Source organism: Vicia villosa, linkage group LG1 (assembly GCF_029867415.1).
Source record: "Vicia villosa cultivar HV-30 ecotype Madison, WI linkage group LG1, Vvil1.0, whole genome shotgun sequence".
Taxonomy (NCBI): domain Eukaryota; kingdom Viridiplantae; phylum Streptophyta; class Magnoliopsida; order Fabales; family Fabaceae; genus Vicia; species Vicia villosa.
This window is the reverse complement of record NC_081180.1, coordinates 238033760-238056253: the sequence shown is the minus strand read 5'-3', so window position 1 is coordinate 238056253 and position 22494 is coordinate 238033760. Positions and strand designations below refer to the sequence as shown.

At 33.8% G+C, this 22494-nt stretch overlaps 2 long non-coding RNA genes across 2 annotated transcripts; one reads left to right on the top strand and one right to left on the bottom strand.

Annotated features, from left to right (window-relative positions):
- The first annotated feature begins 231 nt into the window (after positions 1-231).
- On the top strand, positions 232-650 carry LOC131623962 (uncharacterized). Its single transcript, XR_009290379.1, has 3 exons — positions 232-308; positions 385-451; positions 526-650. It is a non-coding gene; the product is annotated as an uncharacterized LOC131623962 (long non-coding RNA).
- Positions 651-1948: 1298 nt separating this feature from the next.
- LOC131623955 (uncharacterized) lies at positions 1949-3302 on the bottom strand. The gene is made up of 3 exons (XR_009290377.1): positions 3132-3302; positions 2572-2657; positions 1949-2475 (listed from the first exon to the last, which is right to left on the bottom strand). It is a non-coding gene; the product is annotated as an uncharacterized LOC131623955 (long non-coding RNA).
- Positions 3303-22494: the final 19192 nt, after the last annotated feature.

Below are 22494 nucleotides of genomic sequence, written 5' to 3'. Positions count from 1 at the left end.
TCTTGTAATTGATCTTGTTAAAGAGGAGTTAGTTTGTCTTGATTCTTTCCCATCTAAATCAGCATTATATCGAAGGAAGCATTATATAAAAAAATTGGTAAAATAATATACTTCAATTTTTTTCATTGTCTTATTTGAATTTAATATAATATAATTTCTAACACAAATATCACTCATTTTTAGGCTATTTATATGGAAGATTTACTCTTGGATCCTTCTTTTTATGCAAATGGAGCAACTCATAAACCAACAATATCTGAATTTCGACTAATCATTCCAAATGATTTGGGAAAGCAGACATGCGACTCGTATGTTATTATGTTTTTATTTATTTTTTATTATTTATTCATATTTTGTCTATCTAATGATGAAATTAAAATTTAGGAATGATTGTGGAATATGGGTGATAAAATGGATGGAGCAAATAAGAGGAGATGTGAATAAGATTTGTGTACGTCGCTCTTCACCAAACTTAATTTTAATTTATGTTAATTTCACTAATTATAACGATATTTTATTTTATAGGTTGACGGTGGTACAAGACTAAGGATTGCATTAGATTTGACAATGGATTCTTACAACAAATTAAATGGTTTCATTTTGGAGAGGGCGTGGGAAAAATTTAAGAAGTTGGACAATGCATAAGAGACATGTGATGAATTTTGCAAGAGTTTTTTTTTTTTATAAGCAAGGATTATATAAATTTTGCAAGAATTTTAATACTGATTAAGTATTTTGTCAATTAAATTATGTAACAACTCATTTTATTCTTAGTCGAAAATCTATTTAATATTTTAGTTTCATTTTAAATCTGAATTTTGAATTGGTGTAATTGAATTTTCTTTTAATGCATGGATTTAAGACCGTGTTTCCTCTCCAAAGATTTATGTGTGATTACATAAAATTAAAGTGTTATATATTTTATGTTGTGTAATTATAATTTTTTTATGAAAAAAGTAAATAAATTACCTTGATACAAAAAGTCAAAAATTTACTAACTAAAATAATGACTTTTAATTGATTTATTTTAATTATCAATTATTATATATGAGAAATTAAATATACTAAAATAATGACATCAATTCTCTTTGACTTTTTTGAAATGGAATCAAGAGGTGTTGTTTAAAAAAAAAGATACGATAGTTATATATAATATATGGAATATCAAATCACCTATTTATTAGTCTTTACAATTTTCATATTAATACTATTCAATTCATATTAATACTATTCAATTTTTTAAGTTGGTTGTTACAAATTTCATATTAATACTACACAATTTCTTAAGTTTATCTTTATATATGGAATATTTATACCGTAATATTTGATTCTCTTTAATTTTTATGTGAATGAGTTTTTTTGTCATAAATTTATATGAATTATTTTTAATTTTAAAATAAATTAAATTCCTTTTATTGAGGAAGAGTTGAAATTATTTTATAGCTAAACTATTTTTTTAAGTAATAACCAATCTAGTTGAATTTTTTTTATGTATTACTAGTTGAAATTTGACATTGTGGAAAATCTATTTGATGCTTTTGTTTTATTTTTAATTTAAAATTTGAATTGGCATAAATTGAATTTTCTTTAAATCCATTGATTTAAGATTGTGTTTGTCATTTATTTGTTTGATTTTTTCATTTATTTAAGATAGTGCTTGTCATTTATTGGTATAAATTGAATTTGTCATTTATCGTGATTTAAGACCGTGTTTATCATTTATTGGTATAAATTGAATTTGTCATTTACTTGTTTGGTTTTTTCATTTATTTGTTTGATTTTTTTAATTAAAAATAATTCTTTTTTTAATTAAAAAATCAGAGGTATTTTGACACTTAATTGATTAAAATAAATATCAATTAAGATCTAAAACAAATATATAAAACAAATAGATATAAATATATAAACACAAAAACTGGGCATAAGTCATGCCAATAAAAACCACCTATTCTCATGATATATTACACAGCTAATGCTTACGGTCACCTATCAAATTAACACAATGCAAACATAACTATAACAAAGACATCAAATATAAGCTTCCACCTTCCACCAATTCCAACGAAATAAACAAAGTATCAGCAACACCAATCCTGCTTTCATTCCTTAACTCAGCAGTATAACCAGTAAAAAATCAGAAAGCAAGGAACAACAATCGAGAGCCACCGATAAAATTCCACCGATGCAGAAATTTCTAATAAACTGAACATAAATATCTAAAAATTAAGAAAAAAAACACCCTGCACTTAAGCATGAAAATGAACCAGAATAGAAGCATCTCTAGGCATATAAGAAAAATTCCAACTGAAACTAACTTAGATTGGGTTAGGCAGCTAGGAGGAATGAAAACTCGACGAGACGCCACAACCCCAACCGAACTAAATAACTCCCTGCAAAAAATCGGCCCCAAGTTGATGAAAAAAATACTGAAGCAAAGCTGTCTATGATCACCAAAAGCAACCGGACTATTACCACCTGAATATAAGAAAAGACAAAGCAATTAAAAAAGACTGGCAAAGTTATAAAATCTCTTCTTTTTGAAAAAAAAACATTGGAGAAATAAAAACATACATCTGCTATCAATGTATTATTGTTGCCTCTGATTGCTTCAATCTTACATTCTTCTCAAATGTCCTCCATTTTCTTTCCATAATGATCTACAAATAAGACTATATTTAGATTTAAAAAGTTCTAAGAATAAAATAGAAACATATCATACCAAAATACTTCAATTTAATCAATAATTTGGGTTAAGTGTTTTATAGAACAAGAAAGAAGATTAAAATTGCATAGAATACTGTAATGATTGTTCAAACAGAGATGAAAAACAAAAAGCAGACACCCCAATGACAACCTGCAAAATCAAAATGCAATCAATCTATGCATTGAAACACTAATAATAATCATCATTAAAAATGAAGGAAAAAAACATTAAAAAATCTAAAATTGAAATGAGATAAAAAGTAAGAGGGGGTATCAAGGGTTTTACAGAAAAAAGACATACCATATTCCTCATACACAAAACTCATATTTATTTTCCATTAAAATTGTAAAAATAACCGATGAAAACATTGTTATTGAGAGAGTAAGTAATCTCTATGTGTGTGAAGAAGAAGGAGAATGAGAAAAACCTGTGTGTGATTTTGTAAGTATTGGAAGAGTTATTGATTTGACCCTTTTTCAAAAACGAAAAGACGGAGATGAGAAAGTGAGAAAGAAGGATATTGTCAAGAGGAAGAAGAAAAATGTTATCTTCTTTGAAATCCCGGCCGCAACTTCAACTCTGCCATTGTTGTGCTGGGTCTGATGCTTTGGTTGCTTCTTGTTAGGTTTCTCAATTTCATCCTATTAGAAAATGAATGAAAATAATGTAATTTTTTTAATTAAAAATATTAATTTAAGATAAAATGAGAGTTGGATAAATATGTAATTATAAAATGATATGGGCAAAAATTAAAAACTACAAAATAGTGATGACATGACAAATGATTTAAGTAATAACCAATCTATATAAGACATGTCAAGTGGGTAAAGTTACCCAACATTTTAAGTTGGGTAATGAAGTAGGACCCTATAAATAAAGGATGAAAAGAATATTATGCTTTTTTTTAGTTAATAGTTTGCCACTTTACAATATAGCTCAAATAAGTGTGTTTAGTAGCCATTATTCTATTGAACACATTTAATTTAATTTAATTTAGATTGAATTTTTTTTTTTAATCTCCATTTCATGTCCATATTAGCCACTTAATATAATTAAATTTCTTTCATATTGATATTTTGATTTTATTATGTTGTGTCACATTCATCATTTTCATCGATTGTGTTATTCAAGATAAGAACTCGTGTGCAACTTGTTGGTGCACAATGAATAAAGATGATGACAAAGAGAATAACGGCGCAAAGATTAATGAGAGAGAATAAAATTGTTGATCCTACTTGCGTTGTTGTTAATATATGATAGCTACTACAAGGCTATTTATACAAAGAAAATTCTTGCCACGTAGGCCCTAACAGACTAAACTTAGTGAACAAGCTTAAGGTACAAACAGTACAATACTAAGAAATACTAAAGTACCCTTACTAGTAAACAACTAAGCTAATGGGACCCAGAAGATAACATCTTCTGGTCAACACTATCTTCTGAGTAACCATCAGAAGATCAGCCCACATCAGAACTTCTGATGTTCATCTTTTGAATATTGAATTACTCTTCAATACCATCCCTTAATTCATATTCTTCAATCAAAGCTGACAACACCAATTCCATCCCTTAAGAGCAGGAATTGATCCGTCTTGATCGCCTTCGTCAGAACATCAGCCATCTGCTTCTGGGTGCTGCAGTGCACAACTTCTAATGTTCCATTTTGGACTTGGCTTCTCAAGAAATGATACTTAGTCTCAATATGCTTGCTTCTTCCGTGTAGCACCGGATTCTTGGCAAGATTGATTGCAGACTTGTTATCAATCATCACCTTCAGAGGCTTCTTCACTTTAATCTTCAGATCTTTTAATAAGTTCAGAAGCCACACAACTTGACATGCAGCTACAACGCCTGTGATGTACTCAGCTTCACAGGTTGATAGAGAAACAACAGGCTGCTTCTTGGAACTCCAAGAAATAGGACCTCCCAGAAACATGAACAAATATCCAGAAGTACTCCTTCTATCAACTCTGTCTCCACACCAATCAGAATCAGAATAACTCAATAACTCCGATTCTTCCTTTCTCCCAGAAGGAAACAATATGCCAAACTTCAGAGTTCCCTTGACATGCCTCAAGATTCTGACAGCAGCTTGGTAATGGGACCACTTAGGTTTACTCATAAACCTACTAACCAATCCAACTGCATAGCATATATCAGGCCTGGTATTACACAAATACCTTAGAGAACCAACCAGCTGTTTGAAGATCGTAGCATCAACATCTTCAACTTTAGAGTCAAAGTCCAACTTCTGATTCGTTTCTGACGGTGTAACAGCAGCTTTGCAATTCTCCAGCTTGAATTTCTTCAGAAGTTCTAACTCATACTTCAGCTGATGCAGAATGATACCATCTTTTGAGTACAGAATCTCCATCCCTAGAAAATATGACATTTTCCCAAGGTCTGTAATCTCAAACTCATTCATCAGCACCTTCTTGGACTTCATCAGATCTTCTGGACAACTCCCCGTAAGCAATATGTCATCAACATACAGACACAACAGAATCATATTACTTCCAGATTGTTGCAAATAAACTCCATATTCCATCTCACACTTCTGGAACCCTTGCTTCTTGAAAAATGAATCAATTTTCAAATTCCAAGCTCTGGGTGCTTGCTTTAATCCATACAGAGCTTTATGTAATTTGTACATCATCCCTTCCTTATTCTTTTTCACAAAGCCAGGGGGTTGTGACACATATACCTCCTCTTGTAATGGACCGTTCAGAAATGCAGACTTTACATCCAGATGCATCAAGGACCAACCTCTGTTCACAGCTAACGCAATCACCAGTCTGATTGTTTCATGTCTGGCTACAGGAGCAAACACCTCAAAGTAATCTAGTCCAGGTTTCTGAAGAAAACCTCTAGCCACTAGCCTCGCTTTGTGTTTACCAACCGATCCATCTGGCTTTAGCTTTACTTTAAAAACCCATCTGACGCTGATGGCTTTCTTCTTCTTTGGAAGTTTTGTCAGCTTCCAAGTCTTGTTTCTTTCTATAGCCTCAAGTTCTTCTTTCATGGCATTCAGCCAGACTTTCTTCTTGAGCGCTTCTTCAATACTCACTGGTTCAGAATCTACTAATATGGCACACTGAATGAGATCTCCTTCTGAGTCAACTTCTATGTCTTGCAACATGTCAAAATCTGCAAACCTTCTAGGTATTGTTCTGACTCTTTGTGGTCGTTGAGCTACTTCAGAGTCAACTATTCCAGAGTCACCACCTCCAGAGTCTCCACCTTCATGATCATCTCCAGAAGCTTGTCCTCCAGACTCTACGTCTTCAAAGTTTTCCCTTCCAGAATCATGACTACCACCAGATTCTGGGTCATCATCAGAATCTGGATCAGAATCAGGTTCACCATCTGACTCATCTTCAGAAGATGCTTCATCTTCTGACTCTAACTCTTCTTCAAAAGTTATCTCTATCTCAGAAGTTGGTTGAGACTCTCTCCAATCCCAAACTTCTGATTCTTTCACAATGATGTTTCTGCTGACTTCAACTCTATTAGTTTCTAGACAATAGAGCTTGTATGCACCTGTACTGTGGTACCCCACCAGTAACATCACTTTGCTCCTATCATCCAGCTTCCTTCTTCTAGCTTCTGGAACATGTTTGTAACACACCGAACCAAAAACCTTCAGATGACTAACACTTTGCTTCTCTTTAGTCCACTTCTCTAAAGGAACAATTTCCTTCAGCCTCTTCGTTGGACACCTGTTGAGAACATATGCTGCAGTAGCAACAACTTCTCCCCTATAGATTGTGAGGAAGCTTCTTCTCTTTTAGCATACTTCTCGTCATATCAAGCAAAGTACGATTTCTACGTTCAGCAAGACCATTGTGTTGAGGACTATAAGGAGCAGTAACCTCATGCTCAATTCCATTATCATCACAGAACTTCTGGAATTCTGTAGAGTTATACTCACCTCCACCATCCGTTCTGAGAATCTTTATCTTCTGACCACTCTGCTTCTCAGCCTTCACCTTAAACTTCTGGAATTCTGTGAACACCTCAGTCTTAAACTTGATAAGTGTTACCCACGTCATTCTTGTGAACTCATCCACAAAAGACACAAAATACCTATTTCCTCCAAGTGAAGGTTCTAGAAATGGTCCACACACATCAGAGTGCACTACTCCCAGAGCATGCTTTGCTCTTGGAGCAACTTCTGATACAAATGGCAATCTGGGTTGTTTGCCTTTCATGCATACCTCGCATGACTTCTCAGGCTTCACAATCTTTGGAATGCCAAGTACAAGCTTCTTAGAACTTAGATGCCCCAGGCTTCTATAGTTCAAGTGCCCCAACCTCTTGTGCCATAGCTTCCTATCACCTTCTGAGCCTTCAGCACTCAGACACTCTGTTTTAGCTGTTTCTACATTCACCTTGAATGTTCTGTTGCTTCCCTGTTCAGATTGCATAATCAACTTCTGATTGGAATCATACAATTTCAAGAGGTTGTTCTTCATAACAACTGAGAAACCTTTTTAATGAGCTGACCCACACTCATCAGATTGCTTTTGATTCCAGGAACATACGAAACGTCTTTGATCAGAACATTCTTCCCATTCTTCACTTTGACTTTGACATTTCCCATACCTTCTGCATAAAGATACTTATCATCAGCACATCTGATTTTTGTCCTCCTTTCACAGTCAAAATCTATCAGCCATTGTTTATTTCCAGTCAAGTGATTTGAACACCCAGTGTCCATATACCACCACTCTGACGAACATCTTTCGTCAGATTCTGAAGCCATCAATAGCACAGGTTCATCATCTGAACCTCCTCTCGCTATATTTGCTTCTTCTGATCTCCTTCCTTTGTTTGCCAAACAGTCTCTAGTAAAATGGCCAAATTGTTTGCAACAGTAACATTGAACTTTCTTCTTATCCTTTCTCTTCTGATATCTCTTCTCATCAGAAGTTGAGGCTTCCTTCTGGAATCTATCACCACGTCTATACTTCTGGTCCTTCTTGACAAAAGAAGCCTTCAGAGCTTGCTCAACTTCTCTCTCAGAAGTTCTCTCAGTCAGACACAACTCTTGTGCTTCTAAACTGCTTTGCAACTCTTCTATTCTCATGGTTTCCAGATCTTTAGAATTTTCAATAGATACAACAATATAATCAAATTGAGGAGTAAGAGACCTCAATATCTTCTCTATGATTACTTGTTCAGAAAGAGTTTCTCCACAAGCCTTCATCTCATTAATGATCACAATCACTATAGAGATATACTCAGAGACTTTCTCATTGTTCTTCATGTTGAGATTCTCATATTGCTTTCTCAGGGATTGAAGTTTCACCTTCTTCACTGATACGTCACCACCGTAACACCTGACCAGTATATCCCACGCCTCCTTTGACATCATAGAATCATCAATCTTCTCAAACACATTCACATCCACACACTGATGGATGAAGAACAACGCCTTTTGATCTCTCTTCTTCGTCTCTCTCTGCGCTTCTCTTTGTTCTTCCGTTGCATCCGCTGCAACCGGAACATATCCTCCAGTGACAAGATCTAGAACATCTTGAGCACCAAATAATACACGCATTTGAATCATCTATCTATTCCAGTTTTTACCATCAAGAACTGGAAGTTTGGTATTCAAGTTGCTTCCACTCATCTTTAAACTTGTGCAGAAAAATTAGATTTCACTCACACTCACACAGTGTTTCCCAACCCACAAACAACCAAGAAAAATGTGATTCAACACAATTTTGTTTCCCAGAAACAAAATCAATCACTCAGTCACACAAACTCACGTTCACTCGTGTTTCCCTGTGTTTGGAACCGGAGCTCTAGATACCAATTGTTGGTGCACAATGAATAAAGATGATGACAAAGAGAATAACAGCGCAAAGATTAATGAGAGAGAATAAAGTTGTTGATCCTACTTGCGTTGTTGTTAATAAATGATAGCTACTACAAGGTTATTTATACAAAGAAAATTCTTGCCACGTAGGCCCTAACAGACTAAACTTAGTGAACAAGCTTAAGGTACAAACAGTACAATACTAAGAAATACTAAAGTACCCTTACTATTAAACAGCTAAGCTAATGGGACCCAGAAGATAACATCTTCTGGTCAACACTATCTTCTGAGTAACTATCAGAAGATCAGCCCACATCAGAACTTCTGATATTCATCTTCTGAATATTGAATTACTCTTCAATATAACTGAACCTAACTTGACGACTAAAATACAAAAGAGAAAACAATGAATACAAAAAGACCACAAAACACAAATGCTCTATTGAAGAAACTTAAAACAGCTCATTAAAAAATAAATGTTTTGTATTATAGTTATTATTTTCATTTCATCGTAAAATTGAGTGGTTGTATATTACAATTAAAGTAAATTTTTTTTTTTTTCATTTTTAGGGGTTTGAAGTTAGAATTAAGGTTTTGAATCAGTTTGTGTTTGAAAACTAGAGCATATTACTTTTTTAAAATGGGTTTTTAAATGATGCATCTTGAATCGGTTTATAAATTAATTATTTCATATTGTGATTTATTATGCAGGGGAATTCGTAAACATGCTGGAAAGATATAAATTAGTGGGTAAAGATATAAATCTCATACAAGACATGTTGGAAATATGTAAGAATAAATATGTAGTGAAACAAACATGCTAAGATCGAAGTTCAAAAACAATAGATAACTGTATTTTGAAAGGAAAAAAAAAACATTCAAACACTAATCTTCTACTAATAAATTATACTTATTTTAGCGACGAACATTACATATCTTTAGTAATTAGTTCTCATCATTTCATTGGCATTCCATCATGACTTCCAGAAATTATTATCAATGAAATGCTTTAAGTAGTATCTTTTACTAAAATAAGATTGATGAGTTTTAACCATTATTAAAGTTGAAACCTTAAATTCATGATTGATATGATGGTATTTAAATAACTTTAGTATCTCAAAATTAAAGGATCAGTAATTTTCCAAAGATCAGCACAACTAATTCCTCATATAGAATTGTGTTTGAAGATTTTATCAAACATTGAAAGGTATATTTACAACTTTTGAACACCGATGATTCTATTTAAGTTTACGGATTAAAGTAAGAGCTGAAGTGGAGTAGGTGCAGTGATACATGATGGTGTGAGCATGAAAACAACTGAGCTGGCAAATCCCAACACAATTCCATGCTTTACCTGACCTCTCTTTGGAACCGGCCGGTCACATATGATTCTTCCTCCTCTTCCTCCACCGTTGCTTAAACTTGTACCACCATCACCCTGCATCTTCTCTTTACTCTGCTCTCTGTTTTTTCCTTCTCTGCTATGCTGAACCCAAAGAAGCTATGAATTCGTTTATGTCTCTGCTTGTTTGTTTTCTGCTTCTACTCTATACTATATATATTATTATTAAACTTCCTCGTTTAGATATTTTCTAGTGTTTTTGAACTGTGTTATTACTAAACTACCCCCCATACCACTTGTTTCGATTTTGGACTCTTGTTTGATATTTATGAAAATCAATTAATTCGTTTTTGTGGTGCCACATGTGGATACATAACAAGATATCAAATATATTAGACACGAGGACATAACAAGATACAAAAACTGAGTCCACAACATAGTGAAAATTGTCTGCATAGTGGATGCTACCATTCTCTTTGTGTGGACATTAGGCTCCCACATAATCCTTAGGCGCAAACAATTTTCATTCTTTTAGGTTTCAAATGTTCTGTCTCTTTCATAAATTTAAACAAAATATGTCGGTACATGTTTACTGGAGGATGATATTATTAACTAAATAAAGAAATATTTTGGATTAAATTTTATTTTTTTGTATTAGTATGGCTCTTGATGATATTGAGACAGCAGACAGATGACATTGTTAGGCTGAAAGATTTTGCAACAGAAAATGGTCGGTGCATATAGGCATGACAAATAAATCCGTTCCCGCCAGGTTTTGGCTGCCCCACTTTAAAATTAATGAGGAAATCCTGATTTAAATGGGACAGGTGCGGGGACAGACAAAATCCAATTTTTATTTTTGGAGACGGGGGCGAGGGATGCTAGTACTCGTCCCACACTCACCCCTTCCAACTAAATTTAATTTATTTAATTTATTTTTATTTTATTACTTATTTATATTTTTTAATCTTACAATATCATGTTTAATAACATGTTTGTTAGAATTATAATTATTTTTATAAAAATATAGTTTAAATAAAAATTGTCAAGTATTTTAATTATTTTTAAAATAATCAATTATTTAATTTAATTATTGATTTTTATTGTTATTGAAAAATATATATTATAAAAAATATATATAATTTATGCGGGTGGGGAGGGAGCGGATGTGGGGAAAGTCGTTTCTTGTTGAGGGGTAGAGTAATAATTATTAGTCCCGACTCGCTTCAGGGGCGGGTTTGAAAGTGAATGCGAGGGTAGGTTTAGGTGTGCTTAAACTCACTCCATCCCGTTGCCATGCCTATGCGCAATAGCATTTTTATTTTTTGAAAAATAATATTTCTGACCAAAATAAACTGTCGCAAATCACAATATATTTAATTTAAGAATAAAAGTGAAAAACGTGAAAATTTGAGAATATAATTGATGGATGAAAAAATATTTTGTTTCTTTAGTTAATATTTTGCCACTTTATAACATGTATCCAATAAATGTACAAATGGGCCATTATTTAAGGGTGGAGAAGCACGTTAAATAAATATGAAAATAATATTTAAAATTCAGAAGTGTAAATTCGAACACACATTTTTTACATCAAAATACATGTTAAGTGAGTCTCACACTTTTTTTCTTAAAATTTAGTTCGGAAATGAATTTCCAAGTACACCTTATATGCACCCCCATGCATTCTTAACGAAGACACATTTATTTTGAGATAAATTAATCCGAAGATACACTTCTGTATCCACCTCCAAACAGTAAATTATGATTTAGTTTTAGAGATACACTGATGTAATTGTTAATGTATTATAGTTATACTATCATATTAAATTTTATTTAAATTAAGCCATACACTTATCAAATAATATACAAATGTCATATATAAATGAATAAATCAAGAATCTATAGTGAAGTCCAAACGAATTACAAACTATAATAGTGTTCATAATACAAATACTATATATTACGACGTATGACAGACCCAGATCCCCTGTTCCTACGTTGCCTCATATACTGCATAGTCGACCGTATCTCAGTTAGGATGTCATCTACAATGTCACTCGCCTTAAAGTCTTTCGGAAAGACTCCTCTGTCTATATCCGCTTGCACAATATCCTTGATACATCAACATCTAAGAAACACAACAACATGATCTTCCCTAACCAATTCCTCCTCTAATATCTCAGGATGAACTGACCTAAGTGGATCTCCTGAAGCATCCATTGTCATATAAGGATGTGGCACCTTGAAATACTATTGGTTGTAGTTGTATGCAACATTCTAGTCATAAGGAGCTAGGGTACCTCGTGCGTAATTCGGTACGAGATGATTAAGATAATCACCATACATGGCATATACATCTCAGCGTGCCATAGCGGGAGGAGCATAATCAGAGGGGTCTAAGCAAACTGCATGTAGCCGAACTGGTGCATGACGCACTCAGGCATATGTGGATACATCAGATGTGATTGACAAGCTAACCATCTAAAGTAAAAGACTATGTCGTCTAAGGGACGCGTCTGATGGTGATTTGTGTACGCTTGGAAGTGTATATTTTCTGCTACCATGTGACCAAGATACATTTGAAGGGCTTCGTCGCCTGATTCCATCTGAGTGGAGCTAAATGCAGAAGCATGTGGCATATCCTCAGTGTAGGCGGAACATATGACAAGTTGGATCCGCGTGGGAAGTGTTGGAGGATCTAAGCCTTAAAATGGTACATATGAATTATTAGTAATGACGTAGAAAAAATGTTATAAAATGATACATAACCACTAAAAGATGAAAATATATCACCATCAATAGTGTGCCATTAATTGTCATCTATTTGGTCTTCCATATACAACCTTCAGCTTACTTGGAATATAGATAGACTAAACAAGCGCCCTCAGTTTTATTCATGAATCTGCTCCAAGTCAGTGAAGTATCTCAGGTAAACCACATCCATATAATTGGCACTCTTGTCTATAAAAATGGACGTGCCAACCAAGTAAAACATGTATGCTCTCAATGTATATGCTCTATGCTACATAACATGTTCATCATCTCCAACGGCTTGCTCTGGTGCATTCAGTTGTTATGTATACAACCTCCCCTGGAATCTAAACCTACCATGACACCCTCAGGTGTCTTCTATCTCCTGTAAGACATCCTTTAGGTCGGCTACAAGATAGTTAACCATCAGCTTCATTGCCTTATCTTTAAGAATCTTGTTTTGGTCTAATAGTCTTTCCCTGATCGCAAGATGCAGCAGGCATGAGACATCGTCTAGTGTGATGGACATCTCACCATGTGGAAGATGAAAAATAAAGTCTTCAGAGTGTGATCTCTCAACAAGCGCTAATAGCATATTATGGTTAATTGTAATATAATCGATATTGCACAAGCCTTGCTGCCTAGATTACTGCATCACATTCTGAAATCATTGATCAATAGGTTGTAGGAGACTTAATCTTCCGGCCATGGTTGATATATTTTAAAGCATCATGGTGTTGTAGAAAAATAAATTATCATTAGAAACTTGAATATTATAACAAATGTGTTTCAAAGAATATATACAATTGAATTTCGCCTCTCTGTCACACATATGCTTGGTAGAATGGTTCGAATATAGATTTAGCAGCGATAAGTCAGACGATACTTTTCCAAACCGCTGGGGTGCCTAGGGTGCTTGTGGTGTTTGGACATGTACTAGTGGGGATTTCGGGGCATCATAAGGTGACAGCCTCCTCCTAAGAGAAGAAGAATGCGGAGATGCATATGAGCTCCATAAGCTGACGCCTCTACATCAACTGAACTATAATTGATCGATGCCTGAAATGATCGGGCTCTTTCCCTCAAAACCGATGCATGTTGCACAACTCTGTCGTGCCTCAATCTTGATTGGTTATCAACCATAATGCCTATAATTAAACTACGCAAGCATTACCGAGATGAAACACAATGAAAATAAAGCCAAACAATGGAGACATTCTAAATTCGGATATGCATTTCTGTATTATAGAAAAGGGTTAAATAAGTTTTTGGTCCCTATAAATATTGCAGTTTCATTTTTAGTCCCTCCTAGATTTTGGCAACGGTTTTAGCTGGTTTTGGAAACAGTTTTTTGGTAAAAACCGTTGCCTAAAGGCAGGGACTGACCAAAAACTTGTTTAACCCTATGGAAAATAAAAAGTTGAACAAATCTAGAAGTGCATTTCTGTATTTTTCAACTCTGAGAAGGGCGAAAAATGGAAGAAATTCACTTCAATTCAACATTCTAAAAATGCATTGATCATTTTAACTACCTATCAAACATATTGCTTAGTTAAAAAAACATATATGAATTATCTATTACACAATTTAATGCTCAATTTCTACAAATGTATAGAGAAATAAAAAGCTTACCAAATGTGAGTTTGATTGTGAGCTATTTAATTGATTGGATATTGATGGTAGAAATTTGGACGTGAGTTGAGAGACTTTGAGAGTTTGAGAGGTTCTGAGTTTTTCATAGAGTAAAAGAGAAATGAGGAAGGAGACGAGTCTTACACATTTTTGATTAAAAATGCGTCTGGAGATACATTTTTGTAAGTTATATGGAGATGCATTTCCCTATTTTTTGACATAACTTTAGAGTCTGACTCAAAAACGAATGAGTTGTGTGTAAATGGGGAGTACATTTGGAGATGCATTTTTAAATTTTAGGAGTAGTTTTAATTTTTCATTAGGTGTTTCTCCACTATTTAAGATAGGAGAAGCAATTCTTTTATTCAATTCAACACATTTAGTTTAGACTGAAAAATTTTCTGGTTCCTTATCTTCATTTCAGGTTCATATTAGTCTGCTAATATAATTAAATTTTATATTGATTTTTAATTTTATTAAGTTGTGTCATATTAGTCTGCTAATATAATTAAATTTTATATTGATTTTTAATTTTATTAAGTTGTGTCATATTAGTCTGCTAATATAATTAAATTTTATATTGATTTTTAATTTTATTAAGTTGTGTCACATTTGTTATTTTATCAAGGAAAGTTTCATAGATTATTCCGTATAAAATCTCAAGGAAATATTTAAAGATTAGTTAGTATAAAATATTTCAAAAAAAAGTTTAAAGATTAGTACGAATAAACTCTTAAAGAAAAGTTTAAAGATTAGTCCGTATAAAATTTCAAAGAAAGGTTCAAAGACTAACTCGATGTAAAAGTTCAATTTAGTTAAGTGATTAGTCTGTAAAATTCTATTTCAGTTCTGAAGTTAGTCCATAAAAAATCTCGATTTGGTTTGGATAGAGTCAATCAAAACGTTAAATTTGTATGTAAGAAGATTAGTGGGTAAATCTATAAAAATTTCATACAAGACATGTTGGAAATACCTAAGAATAAATCTGTAGTGAAACAAACATGTATTTTGAAAGTCCAAAAACTGTATTTTGAAAGGAAAAAAAAGCATTCAAACACCAATCTTCTACTAATAAATTATACTTATTTTTGTGAAGATCATTACATATCTTTAGTAATTAAGGCTCATCATTTCTCGAACCGTGGTTCTCCCTACCAAGTCCAGCACCAATCACCACTGGACCAACTAACGATTGGTTAATAGTAGTATCTTTTAGTAAAATAAAAATGACGAGTTTTAACCGTTATTAAACTTTAAACCTTAAATTGATGATTGATATGATGATTTGTTCCAAATATTTAAACAACTTTAAATTTAGCTCAATGTCTTATCCATTGAAGAAGTGAGAATGCACACCTAATACAAGTGCAAACCTCAAAATTAAAGGATCAGTAATTTTCCAAATATCAGCAGAACTAATTCCTTATATAGAATTGCCTTTGAAGATTTTATCAAACATTGAAAGGTATGTACATATACAATATTTTTGAACACCGTTGGTTCTATTTAAGTTTACAGTAATACAGTAACACATTTTTGAACTGGAGTAGGTGCAGTGATACATGATGGTGTGAACATGAAAACAACTGAGCTGGCAAATCCCAACACAATTCCATGCTTTACCTGACCTCTCTTTGGAACCGGCCGGTCACACATGATTCTTCCTCCTCCACCGTTGCTTAAACTTGTACTACCATCACCCTGCATCTTCTCTTTACTCTGCTCTCTGTTTTTTTTCTTCTCTGCTATGCTGAACCGAAAGATGCTTTGAATTTGTTAATGTCTGTGCTTGTTTGTTTTCTGCTTCTAATCTATACTATATATATTAATATATTACTAGTCAGAGACCCGTGCTTCCGCACGGGTGATTTTTTTTCTGGTGTAGTATTTTTGTAATGATATGAATAATATAAATAAAAGGAATTATAAGCAATATGCATAATTAAAAGGAATTGTTTTATTTGAATAGAGTTAGAGTTTTATTGATTGCTCTGTTATACTCCCAATTCTTTGAAAACCTAATATCCATAGGAATCATTTTGAAATTTGAAAATAAATAATTTAGTTTTCAAATAAAAGTCATTATTGTTTAAAATAAAATAGGCATTGTATTGAAATTGACCCTTAAGATTAAACATTATTATCTTATTCATGTGCTAATTTTGTGTGTAATAAAGAACCATATAAAAAAGGACATGTGAGTTGGAGAAAAAATAAAATTTTAACAAATGCAAATGTAAAATTTTAAATATAAATGAAAAATATGAAATAATTTACTTAATTGTAAATTTAACAATAATTATATAGAAAACAATGATCCACAAAAAAATGTTTAAGATAGGTTAAGAACACAATAGCAAAATTGGTTCTATTTAAGTTTACAGTAATACAGTAACACATTTTTGAACTGGAGTAGGTGCAGTGATACATGATGGTGTGAACATGAAAACAACTGAGCTGGCAAATCCCAACACAATTCCATGCTTTACCTGACCTCTCTTTGGAACCGGCCGGTCACACATGATTCTTCCTCCTCCACCGTTGCTTAAACTTGTACTACCATCACCCTGCATCTTCTCTTTACTCTGCTCTCTGTTTTTTTTCTTCTCTGCTATGCTGAACCGAAAGATGCTTTGAATTTGTTATTGTCTGTGCTTGTTTGTTTTCTGCTTCTAATCTATACTATATATATTAATATATTATTACTATTAAGCTTCCTCGTTTAGATATTTTTCTAGTATTTTAGAATCTTGTTATTACTAAACTACCCTCATGATGCCACTTGTTTGGACGTTTTTGGACTCTTGTTTGATATTTATGAAAATCAATTAAGTCGTTTTTGTGGTGCCACATGGAGATTAATATTCAAATATATTAGACACGTGGACATTGCAAGGAGGAGATACATAAGTAAACTGTGTCCACATATATTACACTTGTTAAATGTTAATGATAATTTCTAAAACAATAAAACTGAATCACTGGTGAAAAATTGTGTGCATAGTGGACGCTAGCATTCTCTTTGTGAGGATACTAGGCTCCCACGTAATGTTAGGCGCAAACAGCTTTCACTCTTTTAGGTTTCAAATGTTCTGTCTCTTTCATAAATCAGATCAAATTATGTCGGTACATGTTTAGGAGATACTGATGGTAAGTAAATAAAGACATCTTTTGATTAAATCAAAATTATGTATTAGTGTGACAAAGCAATTTGAGGAGAACTGTTGCAGATGAGTTAGGCTGACTGATTAGTGTAACTTTTGATGACATTGTTAGGCTGAACCAAAAACGAGAAGATTTTTATAATATAATTAAAGGATGAAAAAAATATTTGCTTTTATTTTTTTAGTTAATAGTTTGCCAGTTTACAACATAGATCAAGTATGTGTGCTTAGGAGCCATAAGCCATTATTCTATTGAACACATATAACTTCGACAAATGCAGGTCATGTGACCGATTAAGGGATATTTCCTCCAAATGAAGTTAAGAGAATTTGAAGCTGATATGGGGAATGTGATACCCTTTTCCATGAATGCTTGTTTTCTATAATAGGTCATTGTCTTCCATTTAACGAATTCGAAATCAGTGTGTTGAATTATTTGTTGATCTCCCTATCATAGTCACATCTGGTGAGTTAGGCATTTTAGTTAAGTCTTTCAACGCTGGTACGAGTATAGGGGAGGTAAGCCGACTGTGGCATTGTTTTTCCATCTTTTAAGATTAAAAAAATCAAACTATGCAAATGGTTATGGTTTGCTCTCCTTAAGGAAACATATCGAGTACTTTGAAGCTTACTTTAAAAACATGAAAGATTTTGATGATTGTTTCTATATGGTTACTCCTCTAATTGAGGAGGCCCATGCAAAAGTCTTTCGTCAGAAACCTAACCCTACATTTTTCTGTTTGGACACCTTTCATAAGTATTAAACTTATAGCCATTACTTGACGGGGGGTGGTTCGTATACGTTTAAGGAAGAAGACTTGTCTCTGGAGGAATTATATTTCAAAACCCAATTGGTGGCCTTCTTCAATGAGCTTAATTTTGTTGGTGGTGATTCGAGAAACCAGACAAAGAAATGCATTCAGACCCATAAGTTAGTGGATTCCACCCCGAAAGAGGAAATGAAGAGAATTTTTGGTAAGTGGCCCTAGGGCCCTATTTTTCTTGTTTCTTTTCCTTAAGCCTTTCCTAATGCCTCTTTTCTTAATCGTGCAGATGCGATGAAGAGCAAGGATGCCATGTGTCAATTGAGGAAGGAAACCTAGATGACCATTATTTTGGTCTTCTGGTTATATTTTCTGCTGGGAGAGCCTCTACCTCTGGTATGCCCAACGAAACACCTTCTGGTCTGATCATCGGATGGGTCGTTCAGACAATTGTTCCTCCTCTTTAGGTAAAATTTAGAGGTTTCCCGACCCGAATCATGGTAGGACGGTTTGTAGATCTATGTGCTTGTAGGTAGTGTCATGGTGATCCAAATTGGTGGAGTTTGTTGATATCAAATTTGCAATCAACAGTTTGGTTTTCATGATGACAACACCTGATATCCAATGATATTCATCAAAGTCCTTATCTCTTAAAAATAGTTCACGCGATCTAATATGCACTTAGTACCTAGATGTTTTATCACGATATCCTTCTGAAGATGCTCGTGTTCAAATGCCTAGAAGACTTTTCTTAAGCATCAAGTCATCTCTTTGAAGTCAACTCTGTCATCCAATGATATTGAACTAAAGACTTTTGTTTCAAGATTCTTCTGAGATTTGGTCTCTCAACTCTCTAATGATGGAAAAACAACTTGAAGGCATTTCAAGCCTCATCAAAATAGTAGGTTCAAGTTTCTTGCAAGATAAGTATGCCAAGGTTTGAAGTTTCAGAGTAGTGAAAGAAGTATGAAAGCTCGCATGGTCATGTATCTCTGAGTGATCGGAGTCTTGTAATGACACACGGGTATTTTTGGAATTACTTAGTGATAAGTGCAAAAATGTACTTATTTTGTATATATGTTTTGTTGCACTTATCGATACTTTTTGTTAATACCGTTTGAATAATACTTCGTTTTGTGTATAAATACTTATACTTTGTGAATAGATGTATTTTCATATACTTTTATACTTTTTGATAGTTTTCTATTCGTTTTGTAGGTATTGAGGCGTATTTGGAGCATGAGCAATAATGTCTCGAAGACACGGCTTCAAACGCGCGTTTTTGAGCAACGAAACCAACTCGTCAACGAATAAAGCTCAAAACAAAAGAATAATAAATCACCAATTTGGTTGATATGTTGTCATTTTTAGATGGGAAATTGAATAAGCTTTCCAACACTTCAAACCGGACGCAAATCGGAGTTACGGTTCTCAAGTTACGTCATTTTTACTAAAAGCTGTTTTTTCTTGACAGCAGGTTGGGCGCGATGTGCGCTCCTGCGCGCGACGGGCGCTGTACAGAAGTCAAAATTGCATAAATAGGCAAAAATCATATATTTTTTTTAGGTTATGGTTTGGGTATTTTTGAACCCCAACTCATCCTAGGTCATTTTTGGGTAGATTTAGCTTGAAAATACCATTGGACGTTGTAATCGGATGATCCGGAGTTGAAGCTTCTTTGCTCGTGATTGACACCGCGAAAGATTTGGTTTTCTTCTCTTCCTCTTCTCTTTGTAACCATTTTTGTTGGGTTTGTTTGTAAGTTTACTCTAAACCTGTGTATATTTGTTACTCTATTGTTGTATAAAGTTTGATTTACAAATCTTAATCGGTGTTTCCTTGATCTTTTTGCTTAAATGCTTTGGATTTGTGTTGTTGTAGAAATAGACATCACAAATCTTGATTAGGGGGATATCTGTTAGCTTTTGATTCTATACATAGGATTGGGGTTAACATCCACATAATATCTGAGTTTAATGTCTCTGTGTTGTTCGATCGGTTGAGACATCGTCGAAAGAGCAATATAGTTGAACTCTCGTCGGTGTTGCAGAAGTGGACATTGATGTGAGGGATATGTGGTGATTCTGATGAGTATTGTAGATTGAGTACGGCGGACTGATAAATCTAAGTTTGTGAGGAGTTTAGATTCAAACCAGATAAGTTATTCTCTATCAAGAATGTATTCTTTTTATGTTCATATGTTATATTTTCTATTCTTACTTAAAACCCATTGAACCAAAACTCAAGAACTAAGAATCCGTCGAACGACAATTCAGTAGCACTAATCTCTGTGGACACGATAATTTCCCAGATAAATACTTCCAAAACTTTTGTTGCTTACCGCTTTACCGCTCCAACAAAATGGCTCCGTTGCCGGGGATTGATGTTTTTATTGAATTCTCATTGCGATAGTTTCTTTGGTTTTGCGTTTTGTGAATATTGTATATTTTGTGCCTAGACTCATACTTGTGTATTTGTGTATTGTAACACCCCTCTAATTCCCGCGGCAATTAATGAATTAAATCAGAGTAACATGCAACAAGAGTGTCATAACTCATAATAAAGAAAACCTCATTTCGTCTTATGTCATGCATTCACCAAGAAACATCTAATCATAACTCATAATTCCAATTATCATGTTTACACAGCGGAATAAATCATCAAGTCAGCATTACATCATCAATGCATTAATCTTCAAAATAAATTAAATAAATAGAGTTATCATCTAAAACTCAAACATCGTGTTTCCCAGTGTTACATCTATCAGAGCACGACGCTTGACGCTAAATAACAAATCGACTTATGAGCTAATCCTCACCAAGTCAAGCCGTTATCCTCAATCTGAAAATGACAACAAGTAAGGGTGGGTCTCATCACAATTAACCAATGTTATTGCATTATAAACAACAATATATCATAGTTATATCGTTCACCCAATCATTTCATATTCAGACGTCTCATCATCACACATTCACAATCATCAAGTCATAACATAACACACATTAATCATGTTATAAAAGTCATGCATATGTATGAAACTGGCACTATGCATGTGGTACCAACATCATCAATGGGAAAGCCCACCGACCGATCTAACCTCATCAAGATACGGCCCTACCAGTACAATTCCACACAATGGGAATTATACCTTTCACTGAATCCCCATATCATCAGGATTCAGCCCTCACAAATGGTTATGAATGCATGCAAACATATATAAAACATACTTTCATCATCATCATTTTATGAGTAACATCATCTTATACTCATTTCATCATCATCATCGTCATCACAAGCATGTTTATATATACATTAAAATCATTCAATTAAATCATATATCAATTAATCATACAGATTATCTCATTCAGCTCATCATAGTTCAAACATCATTCAAAACAGATCATCAGTTCAAAAGTTACACATCATCAAACTTTCAAATTTCACAAACAGCAAAATCTGCATTTCACGTTGGCCATACGCGTACCAACAGAGCCAAAATACCACCCAACACACATCATACGCGTATCATACGCGTATGAACATAATCCATTTTCCACACAAAACACACACATACGCGTATCACAAGGCCATACGCGTACAATCACCTTACCATATGCGTACCATATGTGTACCAGCAGAAGGACGCATTCTGGTGCGTAACGGGGAGCGTACCATACGCATACCATACGCGTACCATACGCAAATGGGCAGAAGTCCCCAAAACCTGCAACTTACCCATTCGTCTTCCTCGCGATTTCACCTGTACAGCCTGCGATTTGGATCTAAAACCAGAATTTCTGCACTTCTAAACACATGGCAATCATCTATCATCCATAGTCTATTAATCCATGTCTAATTTATTCGATCCAAACATAACTCTACTCAATCCTTGAGGGATTTATAATCATAGGTTTCAACATACAGATGAACACAATACCAAAATCAAAATATGGAACCTATTGATCTAAACAACATTCCTAATCAACATCATCATTCACAACACGATAATAGAGATTAATTGGAGAGTCCCCCCTTACCTTAGCCAAGAGTTCTTGATTGGTCTCTCCCTCTTCAGTTCTCTTTCACGTTCTTCGTGTTCCAACCTTCAGTGTCTCTTTTCACGTTCTGTCCTTTCTTTCCTACTTCTAATTATTTTATGAAAAATAGTATTAAAATTAGTAAAGGCTTTACTACACCACACCCCTTTACTTACTAATCTCACACATGGCTCAAATGCCATAAACCATCCTTTTTCCCATTATTTTCATAAAATCCAAAATAATTCTAATTATTAATTCAATTTCTCAATT